We start from the raw sequence: 18,251 nt of genomic DNA, 5'->3' as shown, positions 1-18,251 counted from the left end.
AGGTTCTGTTACCCAGAATCCTTTGCAAACCTCAAAATTTGGCTAAAAAAACACATGTTCCTCACATTTCTGTGGCAGAAAGTTCTGGAATCTGAGAGGAGCCACAAATTTCCTTCCACCCAGCGTTCCCCCAAGTCTCCCGATAAAAATGATACCTCACTTGTGTGGGTAGGCCTAGCGCCCGCGACAGGAAACGCCCCAAAGCACAATGTGGACACATCCACATTTTTTAAAGAAAACAGAGGTGTTTTTTGCAAAGTGCCTACCTGTAGATTTTGGCCTCTAGCTCAGCCGGCACCTAGGGAAACCTACCAAACCTGTGCATTTCTGAAAACTAGAGACCAAGGGAAATCCAAGATGGGGTGACTTGTGTGGCTCTGACCATGTTCTGTTACCCAGAATCCTTTGCAAACCTCAAAATTTGGCTAAAATAACACATGTTCCTCACATTTCTGTGGCAGAAAGTTCTGGAATCTGAGAGGAGCCACAAATCGCCTTCCACCCAGCGTTCCCCCAAGTCTCCCGATAAAAATGATACCTCACTTGTGTGGGTAGGCCTAGCGTCCGCGACAGGAAACGCCCCAAAGCACAACGTGGACACATTCAAATTTTTGAATGAAAACAGAGGTGTTTTTTGCAAAGTGCCTACCTGTAGATTTTGGCCTTTAGCTCAGCCTGCACCTAGGGAAACCTACCAAACCTGTGCATTTCTGAAAACTAGAGACCTAGGGGAATCCAAGATGGGGTGACTTGTGTGGCTCAGACCAGGTTCTGTTACCCAGAATCCTTTGCAAACCTCAAAATTTGGCGAAAAAACACATGTTCCTCACATTTCTGTGGCAGAAAGTTCTGGAATCTGAGAGGAGCCACAAATTTCCTTCCACCCAGCGTTCCCCCAAGTCTCCCGATAAAAATGATACCTCACTTGTGTGGGTAGGCCTAGCGCCCGTGACAGGAAACGCCCCAAAGCGCAACGTGGACACATCCAAATTTTTGAAAGAAAACAGAGGTGTTTTTTGCAAAGTGCCTACCTGTAGATTTTGGCCTCTAGCTCAGCCGGCACCTAGGGAAACCTACCAAACCTGTGCATTTCTGAAAACTAGAGACCTAGGGGAATCCAAGATGGGGTGACTTGTGTGGCTCGGACCAGGTTCTGTTACCCAGAATCCTTTGCAAACCTCAACATTTGGCTAAAAAAACACATGTTCCTCACATTTCTGTGGCAGAAAGTTTTGGAATCTGAGAGGAGAAACAAATTTCCTTCCACCCTGCGTTCCCACAAGTCTCCCGATAAAAATGATACCTCACTTGTGTGGGTAGCCCTAGCGCCCGCGACAGGAAACGCCCCAAAGCGCAACGTGGACACATCCAAATTTTTGAAAGAAAACAGAGGTGTTTTTTTGCAAAGTGCCTACCTGTAGATTTTGGCCTCTAGCTCAGCCGGCACCTAGGGAAACCTACCAAACCTGTGCATTTCTGAAAACTAGAGACCTAGGGGAATCCAAGATGGGGTGACTTGTGTGGCTCGGACCAGGTTCTGTTACCCAGAATCCTTTGCAAACCTCAAAATTTGGCTTAAAAAAACACATGTTCCTCACATTTCTGTGGCAGAAAGTTCTGGAATCTGAGAGGAGCCACAAATTTCCTTCCACCCAGCGTTCCCCCAAGTCTCCCGATAAAAATGATACCTCACTTGTGTGGGTAGGCCTAGCGCCCGCGACAGGAAACGCCCCAAAGCGCAACGTGGACACATCCAAATTTTTGAAAGAAAACAGAGGTGTTTTTTTTGCGAAGTGCCTACCTGTAGATTATGGCCTCTAGCTCAGCCGGCACCTAAGGAAACCTACCAAACCTGTGCATGTCTGAAAACTAGAGACCTAGGGGAATCTAAGAAGGGGTGACTGGTGTGGCTCGGACCAGGTTCTGTTACCCAGAATCCTTTGCAAACCTCAAAATGTGGCGAAAAAACACATGTTCCTCACATTTCTGTGGCAGAAAGTTCTGGAATCTGAGAGGAGCCACACATTTCCTTCCACCCAGCGTTCCCCCAAGTCTCCCGATAAAAATGATACCTCACTTGTGTGGGTAGGCCTAGCGCCCGTGACAGGAAACGCCCCAAAGCGCAACGAGGACACATCCAAATTTTTGAAAGAAAACAGAGGTGTTTTTTGCAAAGTGCCTACCTGTAGATTTTGGCCTCTAGCTCAGCCGGCACCTAGGGAAACCTACCAAACCTGTGCATTTCTGAAAACTAGAGACCTATGGGAATCCAAGATGGGGTGACTTGTGTGGCTCGGACCAGGTTCTGTTACCCAGAATCCTTTGCAAACCTCAAAATTTGGCTAAAAAAACACATGTTCCTCATATTTCTGTGGCAGAAAGTTCTGGAATCTGAGAGGAGCCACAAATCGCCTTCCACCCAGCGTTCCCCCAAGTCTCCCGATAAAAATGATACCTCACTTGTGTGGGTAGGCCTAGCGTCCGCGACAGGAAACGCCCCAAAGCACAACGTGGACACATTCAAATTTTTGAAAGAAAACAGAGGTGTTTTTTTCAAAGTGCCTACCTGTAGATTTTGGCCTTTAGCTCAGCCGGCACCTAGGGAAACCTACCAAACCTGTGCATTTCTGAAAACTAGAGACCGAGGGGAATCCAAGATGGGGTGACTTGTGTGGCTCAGACCAGGTTCTGTTACTCAGAATCGTTTGCAAACCTCAAAATTAGGCTTAAAAAAACACATGTTCCTCACATTTCTGTGGCAGAAAGTTCTGGAATCTGAGAGGAGCCACGAATTTCCTTCCACCCAGCGTTCCCCCAAGTCTCCAGATAAAAATTATACCTCACTTGTGTGGGTAGGCCTAGCGCCCGCGACAGGAAACGCCCCAAAGCGCAACGTGGACACATCCACATTTTTGAAAGAAAACAGAGGTGTTTTTTTTCAAAGTGCCAACCTGTAGATTTTGGCCTCTAGCTCAGCCAGCACCTAGGGAAACCTACCAAACCTGTGCATTTCTGAAAACTAGAGACCTAGGGGAATCCAAGATGGGGTGACTTGTGTGGCTCGGACCAGGTTCTGTTACCCAGAATCCTTTGCAAACCTCAAAATTTGGCTAAAAAAACACATGTTCCTCACATTTCTGTGGCAGAAAGTTCTGGAATCTGAGAGGAGCCACAAATTTCCTTCCACCCAGCGTTCCCCCAAGTCTCCCGATAAAAATGATACCTCACTTGAGTGGGTACGCCTAGCGCCCGTGACAGGAAACGCCCCAAAGCACAATGTGGACACATCCAAATTTTTGAAAGAAAACAGAGGTGTTTTTTGCAAAGTGCCTACCTGTAGATTTTGGCCTCTAGCTCAGCCGGCACCTAGGGAAACCTACCAAACCTGTGCATTTCTGAAAACTAGAGACCTAGGGGAATCCAAGATGGGGTGACTTGTGTGGCTCGGACCAGGTTCTGTTACCCAGAATCCTTTGCAAACCTCAAAATTTGGCTTAAAAAAACACATGTTCCTCACATTTCTGTGGCAGAAAGTTCTGGAATCTGAGAGGAGCCACAAATTTCCTTCCACCCAGCGTTCCCCCAAGTCTCCCGATAAAAATGATACCTCACTTGTGTGGGTAGGCCTAGCGCCCGCGACAGGAAACGCCCCAAAGCGCAACGTGGACACATCCAAATTTTTGAAAGAAAACAGAGGTGTTTTTTTTGCGAAGTGCCTACCTGTAGATTATGGCCTCTAGCTCAGCCGGCACCTAAGGAAACCTACCAAACCTGTGCATGTCTGAAAACTAGAGACCTAGGGGAATCTAAGAAGGGGTGACTGGTGTGGCTCGGACCAGGTTCTGTTACCCAGAATCCTTTGCAAACCTCAAAATGTGGCGAAAAAACACATGTTCCTCACATTTCTGTGGCAGAAAGTTCTGGAATCTGAGAGGAGCCACACATTTCCTTCCACCCAGCGTTCCCCCAAGTCTCCCGATAAAAATGATACCTCACTTGTGTGGGTAGGCCTAGCGCCCGTGACAGGAAACGCCCCAAAGCGCAACGAGGACACATCCAAATTTTTGAAAGAAAACAGAGGTGTTTTTTGCAAAGTGCCTACCTGTAGATTTTGGCCTCTAGCTCAGCCGGCACCTAGGGAAACCTACCAAACCTGTGCATTTCTGAAAACTAGAGACCTATGGGAATCCAAGATGGGGTGACTTGTGTGGCTCGGACCAGGTTCTGTTACCCAGAATCCTTTGCAAACCTCAAAATTTGGCTAAAAAAACACATGTTCCTCATATTTCTGTGGCAGAAAGTTCTGGAATCTGAGAGGAGCCACAAATCGCCTTCCACCCAGCGTTCCCCCAAGTCTCCCGATAAAAATGATACCTCACTTGTGTGGGTAGGCCTAGCGTCCGCGACAGGAAACGCCCCAAAGCACAACGTGGACACATTCAAATTTTTGAAAGAAAACAGAGGTGTTTTTTTCAAAGTGCCTACCTGTAGATTTTGGCCTTTAGCTCAGCCGGCACCTAGGGAAACCTACCAAACCTGTGCATTTCTGAAAACTAGAGACCGAGGGGAATCCAAGATGGGGTGACTTGTGTGGCTCAGACCAGGTTCTGTTACTCAGAATCGTTTGCAAACCTCAAAATTAGGCTTAAAAAAACACATGTTCCTCACATTTCTGTGGCAGAAAGTTCTGGAATCTGAGAGGAGCCACGAATTTCCTTCCACCCAGCGTTCCCCCAAGTCTCCAGATAAAAATTATACCTCACTTGTGTGGGTAGGCCTAGCGCCCGCGACAGGAAACGCCCCAAAGCGCAACGTGGACACATCCACATTTTTGAAAGAAAACAGAGGTGTTTTTTTTCAAAGTGCCAACCTGTAGATTTTGGCCTCTAGCTCAGCCAGCACCTAGGGAAACCTACCAAACCTGTGCATTTCTGAAAACTAGAGACCTAGGGGAATCCAAGATGGGGTGACTTGTGTGGCTCGGACCAGGTTCTGTTACCCAGAATCCTTTGCAAACCTCAAAATTTGGCTAAAAAAACACATGTTCCTCACATTTCTGTGGCAGAAAGTTCTGGAATCTGAGAGGAGCCACAAATTTCCTTCCACCCAGCGTTTCCCCAAGTCTCCCGATAAAAATGATACCTCACTTGTGTGGGTAGGCCTAGCGCCCGCGACAGGAAACGCCCCAAAGCACAATGTGGACACATCCACATTTTTTAAAGAAAACAGAGGTGTTTTTTGCAAAGTGCCTACCTGTAGATTTTGGCCTCTAGCTCAGCCGGCACCTAGGGAAACCTACCAAACCTGTGCATTTCTGAAAACTAGAGACCAAGGGAAATCCAAGATGGGGTGACTTGTGTGGCTCTGACCATGTTCTGTTACCCAGAATCCTTTGCAAACCTCAAAATTTGGCTAAAATAACACATGTTCCTCACATTTCTGTGGCAGAAAGTTCTGGAATCTGAGAGGAGCCACAAATCGCCTTCCACCCAGCGTTCCCCCAAGTCTCCCGATAAAAATGATACCTCACTTGTGTGGGTAGGCCTAGCGTCCGCGACAGGAAACGCCCCAAAGCACAACGTGGACACATTCAAATTTTTGAAAGAAAACAGAGGTGTTTTTTGCAAAGTGCCTACCTGTAGATTTTGGCCTTTAGCTCAGCCGGCACCTAGGGAAACCTACCAAACCTGTGCATTTCTGAAAACTAGAGACCTATGGGAATCCAAGATGGGGTGACTTGTGTGGCTCGGACCAGGTTCTGTTACCCAGAATCCTTTGCAAACCTCAAAATTTGGCTAAAAAAACACATGTTCCTCATATTTCTGTGGCAGAAAGTTCTGGAATCTGAGAGGAGCCACAAATCGCCTTCCACCCAGCGTTCCCCCAAGTCTCCCGATAAAAATGATACCTCACTTGTGTGGGTAGGCCTAGCGTCCGCGACAGGAAACGCCCCAAAGCACAACGTGGACACATTCAAATTTTTGAAAGAAAACAGAGGTGTTTTTTTCAAAGTGCCTACCTGTAGATTTTGGCCTTTAGCTCAGCCGGCACCTAGGGAAACCTACCAAACCTGTGCATTTCTGAAAACTAGAGACCGAGGGGAATCCAAGATGGGGTGACTTGTGTGGCTCAGACCAGGTTCTGTTACTCAGAATCGTTTGCAAACCTCAAAATTAGGCTTAAAAAAACACATGTTCCTCACATTTCTGTGGCAGAAAGTTCTGGAATCTGAGAGGAGCCACGAATTTCCTTCCACCCAGCGTTCCCCCAAGTCTCCAGATAAAAATTATACCTCACTTGTGTGGGTAGGCCTAGCGCCCGCGACAGGAAACGCCCCAAAGCGCAACGTGGACACATCCACATTTTTGAAAGAAAACAGAGGTGTTTTTTTTCAAAGTGCCAACCTGTAGATTTTGGCCTCTAGCTCAGCCAGCACCTAGGGAAACCTACCAAACCTGTGCATTTCTGAAAACTAGAGACCTAGGGGAATCCAAGATGGGGTGACTTGTGTGGCTCGGACCAGGTTCTGTTACCCAGAATCCTTTGCAAACCTCAAAATTTGGCTAAAAAAACACATGTTCCTCACATTTCTGTGGCAGAAAGTTCTGGAATCTGAGAGGAGCCACAAATTTCCTTCCACCCAGCGTTTCCCCAAGTCTCCCGATAAAAATGATACCTCACTTGTGTGGGTAGGCCTAGCGCCCGCGACAGGAAACGCCCCAAAGCACAATGTGGACACATCCACATTTTTTAAAGAAAACAGAGGTGTTTTTTGCAAAGTGCCTACCTGTAGATTTTGGCCTCTAGCTCAGCCGGCACCTAGGGAAACCTACCAAACCTGTGCATTTCTGAAAACTAGAGACCAAGGGAAATCCAAGATGGGGTGACTTGTGTGGCTCTGACCATGTTCTGTTACCCAGAATCCTTTGCAAACCTCAAAATTTGGCTAAAATAACACATGTTCCTCACATTTCTGTGGCAGAAAGTTCTGGAATCTGAGAGGAGCCACAAATCGCCTTCCACCCAGCGTTCCCCCAAGTCTCCCGATAAAAATGATACCTCACTTGTGTGGGTAGGCCTAGCGTCCGCGACAGGAAACGCCCCAAAGCACAACGTGGACACATTCAAATTTTTGAAAGAAAACAGAGGTGTTTTTTGCAAAGTGCCTACCTGTAGATTTTGGCCTTTAGCTCAGCCGGCACCTAGGGAAACCTACCAAACCTGTGCATTTCTGAAAACTAGAGACCTAGGGGAATCCAAGATGGGGTGACTTGTGTGGCTCAGACCAGGTTCTGTTACCCAGAATCCTTTGCAAACCTCAAAATTTGGCGAAAAAACACATGTTCCTCACATTTCTGTGGCAGAAAGTTCTGGAATCTGAGAGGAGCCACAAATTTCCTTCCACCCAGCGTTCCCCCAAGTCTCCCGATAAAAATGATACCTCACTTGTGTGGGTAGGCCTAGCGCCCGTGACAGGAAACGCCCCAAAGCGCAACGTGGACACATCCAAATTTTTGAAAGAAAACAGAGGTGTTTTTTGCAAAGTGCCTACCTGTAGATTTTGGCCTCTAGCTCAGCCGGCACCTAGGGAAACCTACCAAACCTGTGCATTTCTGAAAACTAGAGACCTAGGGGAATCCAAGATGGGGTGACTTGTGTGGCTCGGACCAGGTTCTGTTACCCAGAATCCTTTGCAAACCTCAAAATTTGGCTTAAAAAAACACATGTTCCTCACATTTCTGTGGCAGAAAGTTCTGGAATCTGAGAGGAGCCACAAATTTCCTTCCACCCAGCGTTCCCCCAAGTCTCCCGATAAAAATGATACCTCACTTGTGTGGGTAGGCCTAGCGCCCGCGACAGGAAACGCCCCAAAGCGCAACGTGGACACATCCAAATTTTTGAAAGAAAACAGAGGTGTTTTTTTTGCGAAGTGCCTACCTGTAGATTATGGCCTCTAGCTCAGCCGGCACCTAAGGAAACCTACCAAACCTGTGCATGTCTGAAAACTAGAGACCTAGGGGAATCTAAGAAGGGGTGACTGGTGTGGCTCGGACCAGGTTCTGTTACCCAGAATCCTTTGCAAACCTCAAAATGTGGCGAAAAAACACATGTTCCTCACATTTCTGTGGCAGAAAGTTCTGGAATCTGAGAGGAGCCACACATTTCCTTCCACCCAGCGTTCCCCCAAGTCTCCCGATAAAAATGATACCTCACTTGTGTGGGTAGGCCTAGCGCCCGTGACAGGAAACGCCCCAAAGCGCAACGAGGACACATCCAAATTTTTGAAAGAAAACAGAGGTGTTTTTTGCAAAGTGCCTACCTGTAGATTTTGGCCTCTAGCTCAGCCGGCACCTAGGGAAACCTACCAAACCTGTGCATTTCTGATAACTAGAGACCTAGGGGAATCCAAGATGGGGTGACTTGTGTGGCTCGGACCAGGTTCTGTTACCCAGAATCCTTTGCAAACCTCAAAATTTGGCTAAAAAAACACATGTTCCTCATATTTCTGTGGCAGAAAGTTCTGGAATCTGAGAGGAGCCACAAATCGCCTTCCACCCAGCGTTCCCCCAAGTCTCCCGATAAAAATGATACCTCACTTGTGTGGGTAGGCCTAGCGTCCGCGACAGGAAACGCCCCAAAGCACAACGTGGACACATTCAAATTTTTGAAAGAAAACAGAGGTGTTTTTTGCAAAGTGCCTACCTGTAGATTTTGGCCTTTAGCTCAGCCGGCACCTAGGGAAACCTACCAAACCTGTGCATTTCTGAAAACTAGAGACCTAGGGGAATCCAAGATGGGGTGACTTGTGTGGCTCTTACCAGGTTCTTTTACCCAGAATCCTTTGCAAACCTCAAAATTTGGCGAAAAAACTCATGTTCCTCACATTTCTGTGGCAGAAAGTTCTGGAATCTGAGAGGAGCCACAAATTTCCTTCCACCCAGCGTTCCCCCAAGTCTCCCGATAAAAATGATACCTCACTTGTGTGGGTAGGCCTAGCGCCCGTGACAGGAAACGCCCCAAAGCGCAACGTGGACACATCCAAATTTTTGAAAGAAAACAGAGGTGTTTTTTGCAAAGTGCCTACCTGTAGATTTTGGCCTCTAGCTCAGCCGGCACCTAGGGAAACCTACCAAACCTGTGCATTTCTGAAAACTAGAGACCTAGGGGAATCCAAGATGGGGTGACTTGTGTGGCTCGGACCAGGTTCTGTTACCCAGAATCCTTTGCAAACCTCAAAATTTGGCTTAAAAAAACACATGTTCCTCACATTTCTGTGGCAGAAAGTTCTGGAATCTGAGAGGAGCCACAAATTTCCTTCCACCCAGCGTTCCCCCAAGTCTCCCGATAAAAATGATACCTCACTTGTGTGGGTAGGCCTAGCGCCCGCGACAGGAAACGCCCCAAAGCGCAACGTGGACACATCCAAATTTTTGAAAGAAAACAGAGGTGTTTTTTTTGCGAAGTGCCTACCTGTAGATTATGGCCTCTAGCTCAGCCGGCACCTAAGGAAACCTACCAAACCTGTGCATGTCTGAAAACTAGAGACCTAGGGGAATCTAAGAAGGGGTGACTGGTGTGGCTCGGACCAGGTTCTGTTACCCAGAATCCTTTGCAAACCTCAAAATGTGGCGAAAAAACACATGTTCCTCACATTTCTGTGGCAGAAAGTTCTGGAATCTGAGAGGAGCCACACATTTCCTTCCACCCAGCGTTCCCCCAAGTCTCCCGATAAAAATGATACCTCACTTGTGTGGGTAGGCCTAGCGCCCGTGACAGGAAACGCCCCAAAGCGCAACGAGGACACATCCAAATTTTTGAAAGAAAACAGAGGTGTTTTTTGCAAAGTGCCTACCTGTAGATTTTGGCCTCTAGCTCAGCCGGCACCTAGGGAAACCTACCAAACCTGTGCATTTCTGATAACTAGAGACCTAGGGGAATCCAAGATGGGGTGACTTGTGTGGCTCGGACCAGGTTCTGTTACCCAGAATCCTTTGCAAACCTCAAAATTTGGCTAAAAAAACACATGTTCCTCATATTTCTGTGGCAGAAAGTTCTGGAATCTGAGAGGAGCCACAAATCGCCTTCCACCCAGCGTTCCCCCAAGTCTCCCGATAAAAATGATACCTCACTTGTGTGGGTAGGCCTAGCGTCCGCGACAGGAAACGCCCCAAAGCACAACGTGGACACATTCAAATTTTTGAAAGAAAACAGAGGTGTTTTTTGCAAAGTGCCTACCTGTAGATTTTGGCCTTTAGCTCAGCCGGCACCTAGGGAAACCTACCAAACCTGTGCATTTCTGAAAACTAGAGACCTAGGGGAATCCAAGATGGGGTGACTTGTGTGGCTCTTACCAGGTTCTTTTACCCAGAATCCTTTGCAAACCTCAAAATTTGGCGAAAAAACTCATGTTCCTCACATTTCTGTGGCAGAAAGTTCTGGAATCTGAGAGGAGCCACAAATTTCCTTCCACCCAGCGTTCCCCCAAGTCTCCCGATAAAAATGATACCTCACTTGTGTGGGTAGGCCTAGCGCCCGTGACAGGAAACGCCCCAAAGCGCAACGTGGACACATCCAAATTTTTGAAAGAAAACAGAGGTGTTTTTTGCAAAGTGCCTACCTGTAGATTTTGGCCTCTAGCTCAGCCGGCACCTAGGGAAACCTACCAAACCTGTGCATTTCTGAAAACTAGAGACCTAGGGGAATCCAAGATGGGGTGACTTGTGTGGCTCGGACCAGGTTCTGTTACCCAGAATCCTTTGCAAACCTCAAAATTTGGCTAAAAAAACACATGTTCCTCACAATTCTGTGGCAGAAAGTTCTGGAATCTGAGAGGAGCCACAAATTTCCTTCCACCCAGCGTTCCCCCAAGTCTCCCGATAAAAATGATACCTCACTTGTGTGGGTAGGCCTAGCGCCCGCGACAGGAAACGCCCCAAAGCGCAACGTGGACACCTCCAAATTTTTTAAAGAAAACAGAGGTGTTTTTTGCAAAGTGCCTACCTGTAGATTTTGGCCTCTAGCTCAGCCGGCAATTAAGGAAACCTACCAGACGTGTGCATTTCTGAAAACTAGAGACGAAGGGGAATCCAAGATGCAGTGATTTGTGTGGCTCTGACCAGGTTCTGTTACCCAGAATCCTTTGCAAACCTCAACATTTGGCTAAAAAAACACATGTTCCTCACATTTCTGTGGCAGAAAGTTTTGGAATCTGAGAGGAGCCACAAATTTCCTTCCACCCAGCGTTCCCACAAGTCTCCCGATAAAAATGATACCTCACTTGTGTGGGTAGGACTAGCGCCCGCGACAGGAAACGCCCCAAAGCGCAACGTGGACACATCCACATTTTTTAAAGAAAACAGAGGTGTTTTTTGCAAAGTGCCTACCTGTAGATTTTGGCCTCTAGCTCAGCCGGCACCTAAGGAAACCTACCAAACCTGTGCATTTCTGAAAACTAGAGACGTAGGGGAATCCAAGATGGTGTGACTTGTGTGGCTCGGACCAGGTTCTGTTACCCAGAATCCTTTGCAAACCTCAAAATTTGGCTTAAAAAAACACATGTTCCTCACATTTCTGTGGCAGAAAGTTCTGGAATATGAGAGGAGCCACAAATTTCCTTCCACCCAGCGTTCCCCCAAGTCTCCCGATAAAAATGATACCTCACTTGAGTGGGTACGCCTAGCGCCCGCGACAGGAAACGCCCCAAAGCACAATGTGGACACATCCAAATTTTTGAAAGAAAACAGAGGTGTTTTTTGCAAAGTGCCTACCTGTAGATTTTGGCCTCTAGCTCAGCCGGCACCTAGGGAAACCTACCAAACCTGAGCATGTCTGAAAACTAGAGACCTAGGGGAATCCAAGAAGGGGTGACTTGTGTGGCTCGGACCAGGTTCTGTTACTCAGAATCGTTTGCAAACCTCAAAATTAGGCTTAAAAAAACACATGTTCCTCACATTTCTGTGGCAGAAAGTTCTGGAATCTGAGAGGAGCCACGAATTTCCTTCCACCCAGCGTTCCCCCAAGTCTCCAGATAAAAATTATACCTCACTTGTGTGGGTAGGCCTAGCGCCCGCGACAGGAAACGCCCCAAAGCGCAACGTGGACACATCCACATTTTTGAAAGAAAACAGAGGTGTTTTTTTGCAAAGTGCCAACCTGTAGATTTTGGCCTCTAGCTCAGCCGGCACCTAGGGAAACCTACCAAACCTGTGCATTTCTGAAAACTAGAGACCTAGGGGAATCCAAGATGGGGTGACTTGTGTGGCTCGGACCAGGTTCTGTTACCCAGAATCCTTTGCAAACCTCAAAATTTGGCTAAAAAAACACATGTTCCTCACATTTCTGTGGCAGAAAGTTCTGGAATCTGAGAGGAGCCACAAATTTCCTTCCACCCAGCGTTCCCCCAAGTCTCCCGATAAAAATGATACCTCACTTGTGTGGGTAGGCCTAGCGCCCGCGACAGGAAACGCCCCAAAGCACAATGTGGACACATCCACATTTTTTAAAGAAAACAGAGGTGTTTTTTGCAAAGTGCCTACCTGTAGATTTTGGCCTCTAGCTCAGCCGGCACCTAGGGAAACCTACCAAACCTGTGCATTTCTGAAAACTAGAGACCAAGGGAAATCCAAGATGGGGTGACTTGTGTGGCTCTGACCATGTTCTGTTACCCAGAATCCTTTGCAAACCTCAAAATTTGGCTAAAATAACACATGTTCCTCACATTTCTGTGGCAGAAAGTTCTGGAATCTGAGAGGAGCCACAAATTTCCTTCCACCCAGCGTTCCCACAAGTCTCCCGATAAAAATGATACCTCACTTGTGTGGGTAGGCCTAGTGCCCGCGACAGGAAATGCCCCAAAGCGCAACGTGGACACATCCAAATTTTTGAAAGAAAACAGAGGTGTTTTTTGCAGAGTGCCTACCTGTAGATTTTGGCCACTAGCTTAGCCGGCACCTGGGGAAACCTACCAAACCTGTGCATTTCTGAAAACTAGAGACCTAGGGGAATCCAAGATGGGGTGACTTGTGTGGCTCGGACCAGGTTCTGTCACCCAGAATCCTTTGCAAACCTCGAAATTTGGCTAAAAAAAAACATGTTCCTCATATTTCTGTGGCAGAAAGTTCTGGAATCTGAGAGGAGCCACAAATTTCCTTCCACCCAGCGTTCCCCCAAGTCTCCCGATAAAAATGATACCTCACTTGTGTGGGTAGGCCTAGCGCCCGCGACAGGAAATGCCCCAAAGCACAACGTGGACACATTCAAATTTTTGAAAGAAAACAGAGGTGTTTTTTGCAAAGTGCCTACCTGTAGATTTTGGCCTTTAGCTCAGCCGGCACCTAGGGAAACCTACCAAACCTGTGCATTTCTGAACACTAGGGACCTAGGGGAATCCAAGATGGGGTGACTTGTGTGGCTCAGACCAGGTTCTGTTACCCAGAATCCTTTGCAAACCTCAAAATTTGGCGAAAAAACACATGTTCCTCACATTTCTGTGGCAGAAAGTTCTGGAATCTGAGAGCAGCCACAAATTTCCTTCCACCCAGTGTTCCCCCAAGTCTCCCGATAAAAATGATACCTCACTTGTGTGGGTAGGCCTAGCGCCCGCGACAGTAAACGCCCCAAAGCACAACGTGGACACATTCAAATTTTTGAAAGAAAACAGAGGTGTTTTTTGCAAAGTGCCTACCTGTAGATTTTGGCCTTTAGCTCAGCCGGCACCTAGGGAAACCTACCAAACCTGTGCATTTCTGAAAACTAGAGACCTAGGGGAATCCAAGATGGGGTGACTTGTGTGGCTCAGACCAGGTTCTGTTACCCAGAATCCTTTGCAAACCTCAAAATTTGGCGAAAAAACACATGTTCCTCACATTTCTGTAGCAGAAAGTTCTGGAATCTGAGAGGAGCCACAAATTTCCTTCCACCCAGCGTTCCCCCAAGTCTCCCGATAAAAATGATACCTCACTTGTGTGGGTAGGACTAGCGCCCGCGACAGGAAACGCCCCAAAGCACAATGTGGACACATCCAAATTTTTGAAAGAAAACAGAGGGTTTTTTTGCAAAGTGCCTACCTGTAGATTTTGGCCTCTAGCTTAGCCGGCACCTAGGGAAACCTACCAAAACTGTGCATTTCTGAAAACTAGAGACCTTGGGGAATCCAAGATGGGGTGACTTGTGTGGCTCGGACGAGATTATGTTAGCCAGAATCCTTTGCAAACCTCAAAATTTGGCTAAAAAAACACATGTTCTTCACATTTCTGTGGCAGAAAGTTCTGGAATCTGAGAGGAGCCACAAATTTCCTTCCACCCAGCGTTCCCCCAAGTCTCCCGATAAAAATGATACCTCACTTGTGTGGGTAGTCCTAGCGCCCGCGACAGGAACGCCCCAAAGCGCAACGTGGACACATCCAAATTTTTGAAAGAAAACAGAGGTGTTTTTTGCAAAGTGCCTACCTGTAGATTTTGGCCTCTAGCTCAGCCGGCACCTAGGGAAACCTACCAAACCTGTGCATTTCTGAAAACTAGAGACCAAGGGGAATCCAAGATGGGGTGACTTGTGTGGCTCTGACCAGGTTCTGTTACCCAGAATCCTTTGCAAACCTCAAACTTTGGCTAAAAAAACACATGTTCCTCACATTTCTGTGGCAGAAAGTTCTGGAATCTGAGAGGAGCCACAAATTTCCTTCCACCCAGCGTTCCCCCACGTCTCCCGATAAAAATGATACCTCACTTGTGTGGGTAGGCCTCGCGCCCGCGACAGGAAACGCCCCAAAGGACAATGTGGACAAATCCACATTTTTGAAAGAAAACAGAGGTGTTTTTTACAAAGTGCCTACCTGTAGATTTTGGCCTTTAGATCAGCCGGCACCTAGGGAAACCTACCAAACCTGTGCATTTCTGAAAACTAGAGACCTAGTGGAATCCAAGATGGGGTGACTTGTGTGGCTCTGACCAGGTTCTGTTACCCAGAATACTTTGCAAACCTCAAAATTTGGCGAAAAAACACATGTTCCTCACATTTCTGTGGCAGAAAGTTCTGGAATCTGAGAGGAGCCACAAATTTCCTTCCACCCAGCGTTCCCCCAAGTCTCCCGATAAAAATGATACCTCACTTGTGTGGGTAGGCCTAGTGCCCGCGACAGGAAATGCCCCAAAGCGCAACGTGGACACATCCAAATTTTTGAAAGAAAACAGAGGTGTTTTTTGCAAAGTGCCTACCTGTAGATTTTGGCCACTAGCTTAGCCGGCACCTGGGGAAACCTATCAAACCTGTGCATTTCTGAAAACTAGAGACCTAGGGGAATCCAAGATGGGGTGACTTGTGTGGCTCGGACCAGGTTCTGTTACCCAGAATCCTTTGCAAACCTCAAAATTTGGCTAAAAAAACACATGTTCCTCATATTTCTGTGGCAGAAAGTTCTGGAATCTGAGAGGAGCCACAAATTTCCTTCCACCCAGCGTTCCCCCAAGTCTCCCGATAAAAATGATACCTCACTTGTGTGGGTAGGCCTAGCGCCCGTGACAGGAAATGCCCCAAAGCACAACGTGGACACATTCAAATTTTTGAAAGAAAACAGAGGTGTTTTTTGCAAAGTGCCTACCTGTAGATTTTGGCCTTTAGCTCAGCCGGCACCTAGGGAAACCTACCAAACCTGTGCATTTCTGAACACTAGGGACCTAGGGGAATCCAAGATGGGGTGACTTGTGTGGCTCAGACCAGGTTCTGTTACCCAGAATCCTTTGCATACCTCAAAATTTGGCGAAAAAACACATGTTCCTCACATTTCTGTGGCAGAAAGTTCTGGAATCTGAGAGGAGCCACAAATTTCCTTCCACCCAGCGTTCCCCCAAGTCTCCCGATAAAAATGATACCTCACTTGTGTGGGTAGGCCTAGCGCCCGCGACAGGAAACGCCCCAAAGCACAACGTGGACACATTCAAATTTTTGAAAGAAAACAGAGGTGTTTTTTGCAAAGTGCCTACCTGTAGATTTTGGCCTTTAGCTCACCCGGCACCTAGGGAAACCTACCAAACCTGTGCATTTCTGAAAACTAGAGACCTAGGGGAATCCAAGATGGGGTGACTTGTGTGGCTCAGACCAGGTTCTGTTACCCAGAATCCTTTGCAAACCTCAAAATTTGGCGAAAAAACACATGTTCCTCACATTTCTGTAGCAGAAAGTTCTGGAATCTGAGAGGAGCCACAAATTTCCTTCCACCCAGCGTTCCCCCAAGTCTCCCGATAAAAATGATACCTCACTTGTGTGGGTAGGACTAGCGCCCGCGACAGGAAACGCCCCAAATCACAATGTGGACACATCCAAATTTTTGAAAGAAAACAGAGGGGTTTTTTGCAAAGTGCCTACCTGTAGATTTTGTCCTCTAGCTTAGCCGGCACCTAGGGAAACCTACCAAACCTGTGCATTTCTGAAAACTAGAGACCTTGGGGAATCCAAGATGGGGTGACTTGTGTGGCTCGGACCAGATTATGTTAGCCAGAATCCTTTGCAAACCTCAAAATTTGGCTAAAAAAACACATGTTCTTCACATTTCTGTGGCAGAAAGTTCTGGAATCTGAGAGGAGCCACAAATTTCCTTCCACCCAGCGTTCCCCCAAGTCTCCCGATAAAAATGATACCTCACTTGTGTGGGTAGTCCTAGCGCCCGCGACAGGAACGCCCCAAAGCGCAACGTGGACACATCCAAATTTTTGAAAGAAAACAGAGGTGTTTTTTGCAAAGTGCCTACCTGTAGATTTTGGCCTCTAGCTCAGCCGGCACCTAGGGAAACCTACCAAACCTGTGCATTTCTGAAAACTAGAGACCAAGGGGAATCCAAGATGGGGTGACTTGTGTGGCTCTGACCAGGTTCTGTTACCCAGAATCCTTTGCAAACCTCAAACTTTGGCTAAAAAAACACATGTTCCTCACATTTCTGTGGCAGAAAGTTCTGGAATCTGAGAGGAGCCACAAATTTCCTTCCACCCAGCGTTCCCCCACGTCTCCCGATAAAAATGATACCTCACTTGTGTGGGTAGGCCTAGCGCCCGCGACAGGAAACGCCCCAAAGCACAATGTGGACAAATCCAAATTTTTGAAAGAAAACAGAGGTGTTTTTTACAAAGTGCCTACCTGTAGATTTTGGCCTTTAGATCAGCCGGCACCTAGGGAAACCTACCAAACCTGTGCATTTCTGAAAACTAGAGACCTAGGGGAATCCAAGATGGGGTGACTTGTGTGGCTCTGACCAGGTTCTGTTACCCAGAATACTTTGCAAACCTCAAAATTTGGCGAAAAAACACATGTTCCTCACATTTCTGTGGCAGAAAGTTCTGGAATCTGAGAGGAGCCACAAATTTCCTTCCACCCAGCGTTCCCCCAAGTCTCCCGATAAAAATGATACCTCACTTGTGTGGGTAGGCCTAGCGCCCGCGACAGGAAACGCCCCAAAGCACAATGTGGACCCATCCAAATTTTTGAAAGAAAACAGAGGTGTTTTTTGCAAAGTGCCTACCTGTAGATTTTGGCCTCTAGCTCAGCCGGCACCTAGGGAAACCTACCAAACCTGTGCATTTCTGAAAACTAGAGACCAAGGGGAATCCAAGAAGGGGTGACTTGTGTGGCTCTGACCAGGTTCTGTTACCCAGAATCCTTTGCAAACCTCAAAATTTCGCAAAAAAAACACATGTTTCTTACATTTCTGTTGCAGAAAGTTCTGGAATCTGAGAGGAGACACGAATTTCCTTCCACCCAGCGTTCCCCCAAGTCTCCTGATAAAAATGATACCTCACTTGTGTGGGTAGGCCTAGCGCCCGTGACAGGAAACGCCCCAAAGCGCAACGTGGACACATCCAAATTTTTGAAAGAAAACAGAGGTGTTTTTTGCAAAGTGCCTACCTGTAGATTTTGGCCTCTAGCTCAGCCGGCACCTAGGGAAACCTACCAAACCTGTGCATTTCTGAAAACTAGAGACCTAGGGGAATACAAGATGGGGTGACTTGGGTGGCTCGGACCAGGTTCTGTTACCCAGAATCCTTTGCAAACCTCAAAATTTGGCTAAAAAAACACATGTTCCTCACAATTCTGTGGCAGAAAGTTCTGGAATCTGAGAGGAGCCACAAATTTCCTTCCACCCAGCGTTCCCCCAAGTCTCCCGATAAAAATTATACCTCACTTGTGTGGGTAGGCCTAGCGCCCGTGACAGGAAACGCCCCAAAGCGCAACGTGGACACATCCAAATTTTTGAAAGAAAACAGAG

The sequence above is a fragment of the Pleurodeles waltl genome, chromosome 5, assembly GCF_031143425.1.
Source record: "Pleurodeles waltl isolate 20211129_DDA chromosome 5, aPleWal1.hap1.20221129, whole genome shotgun sequence".
Classification (NCBI taxonomy): domain Eukaryota; kingdom Metazoa; phylum Chordata; class Amphibia; order Caudata; family Salamandridae; genus Pleurodeles; species Pleurodeles waltl.
This window is presented reverse-complemented; position numbering follows the sequence as displayed.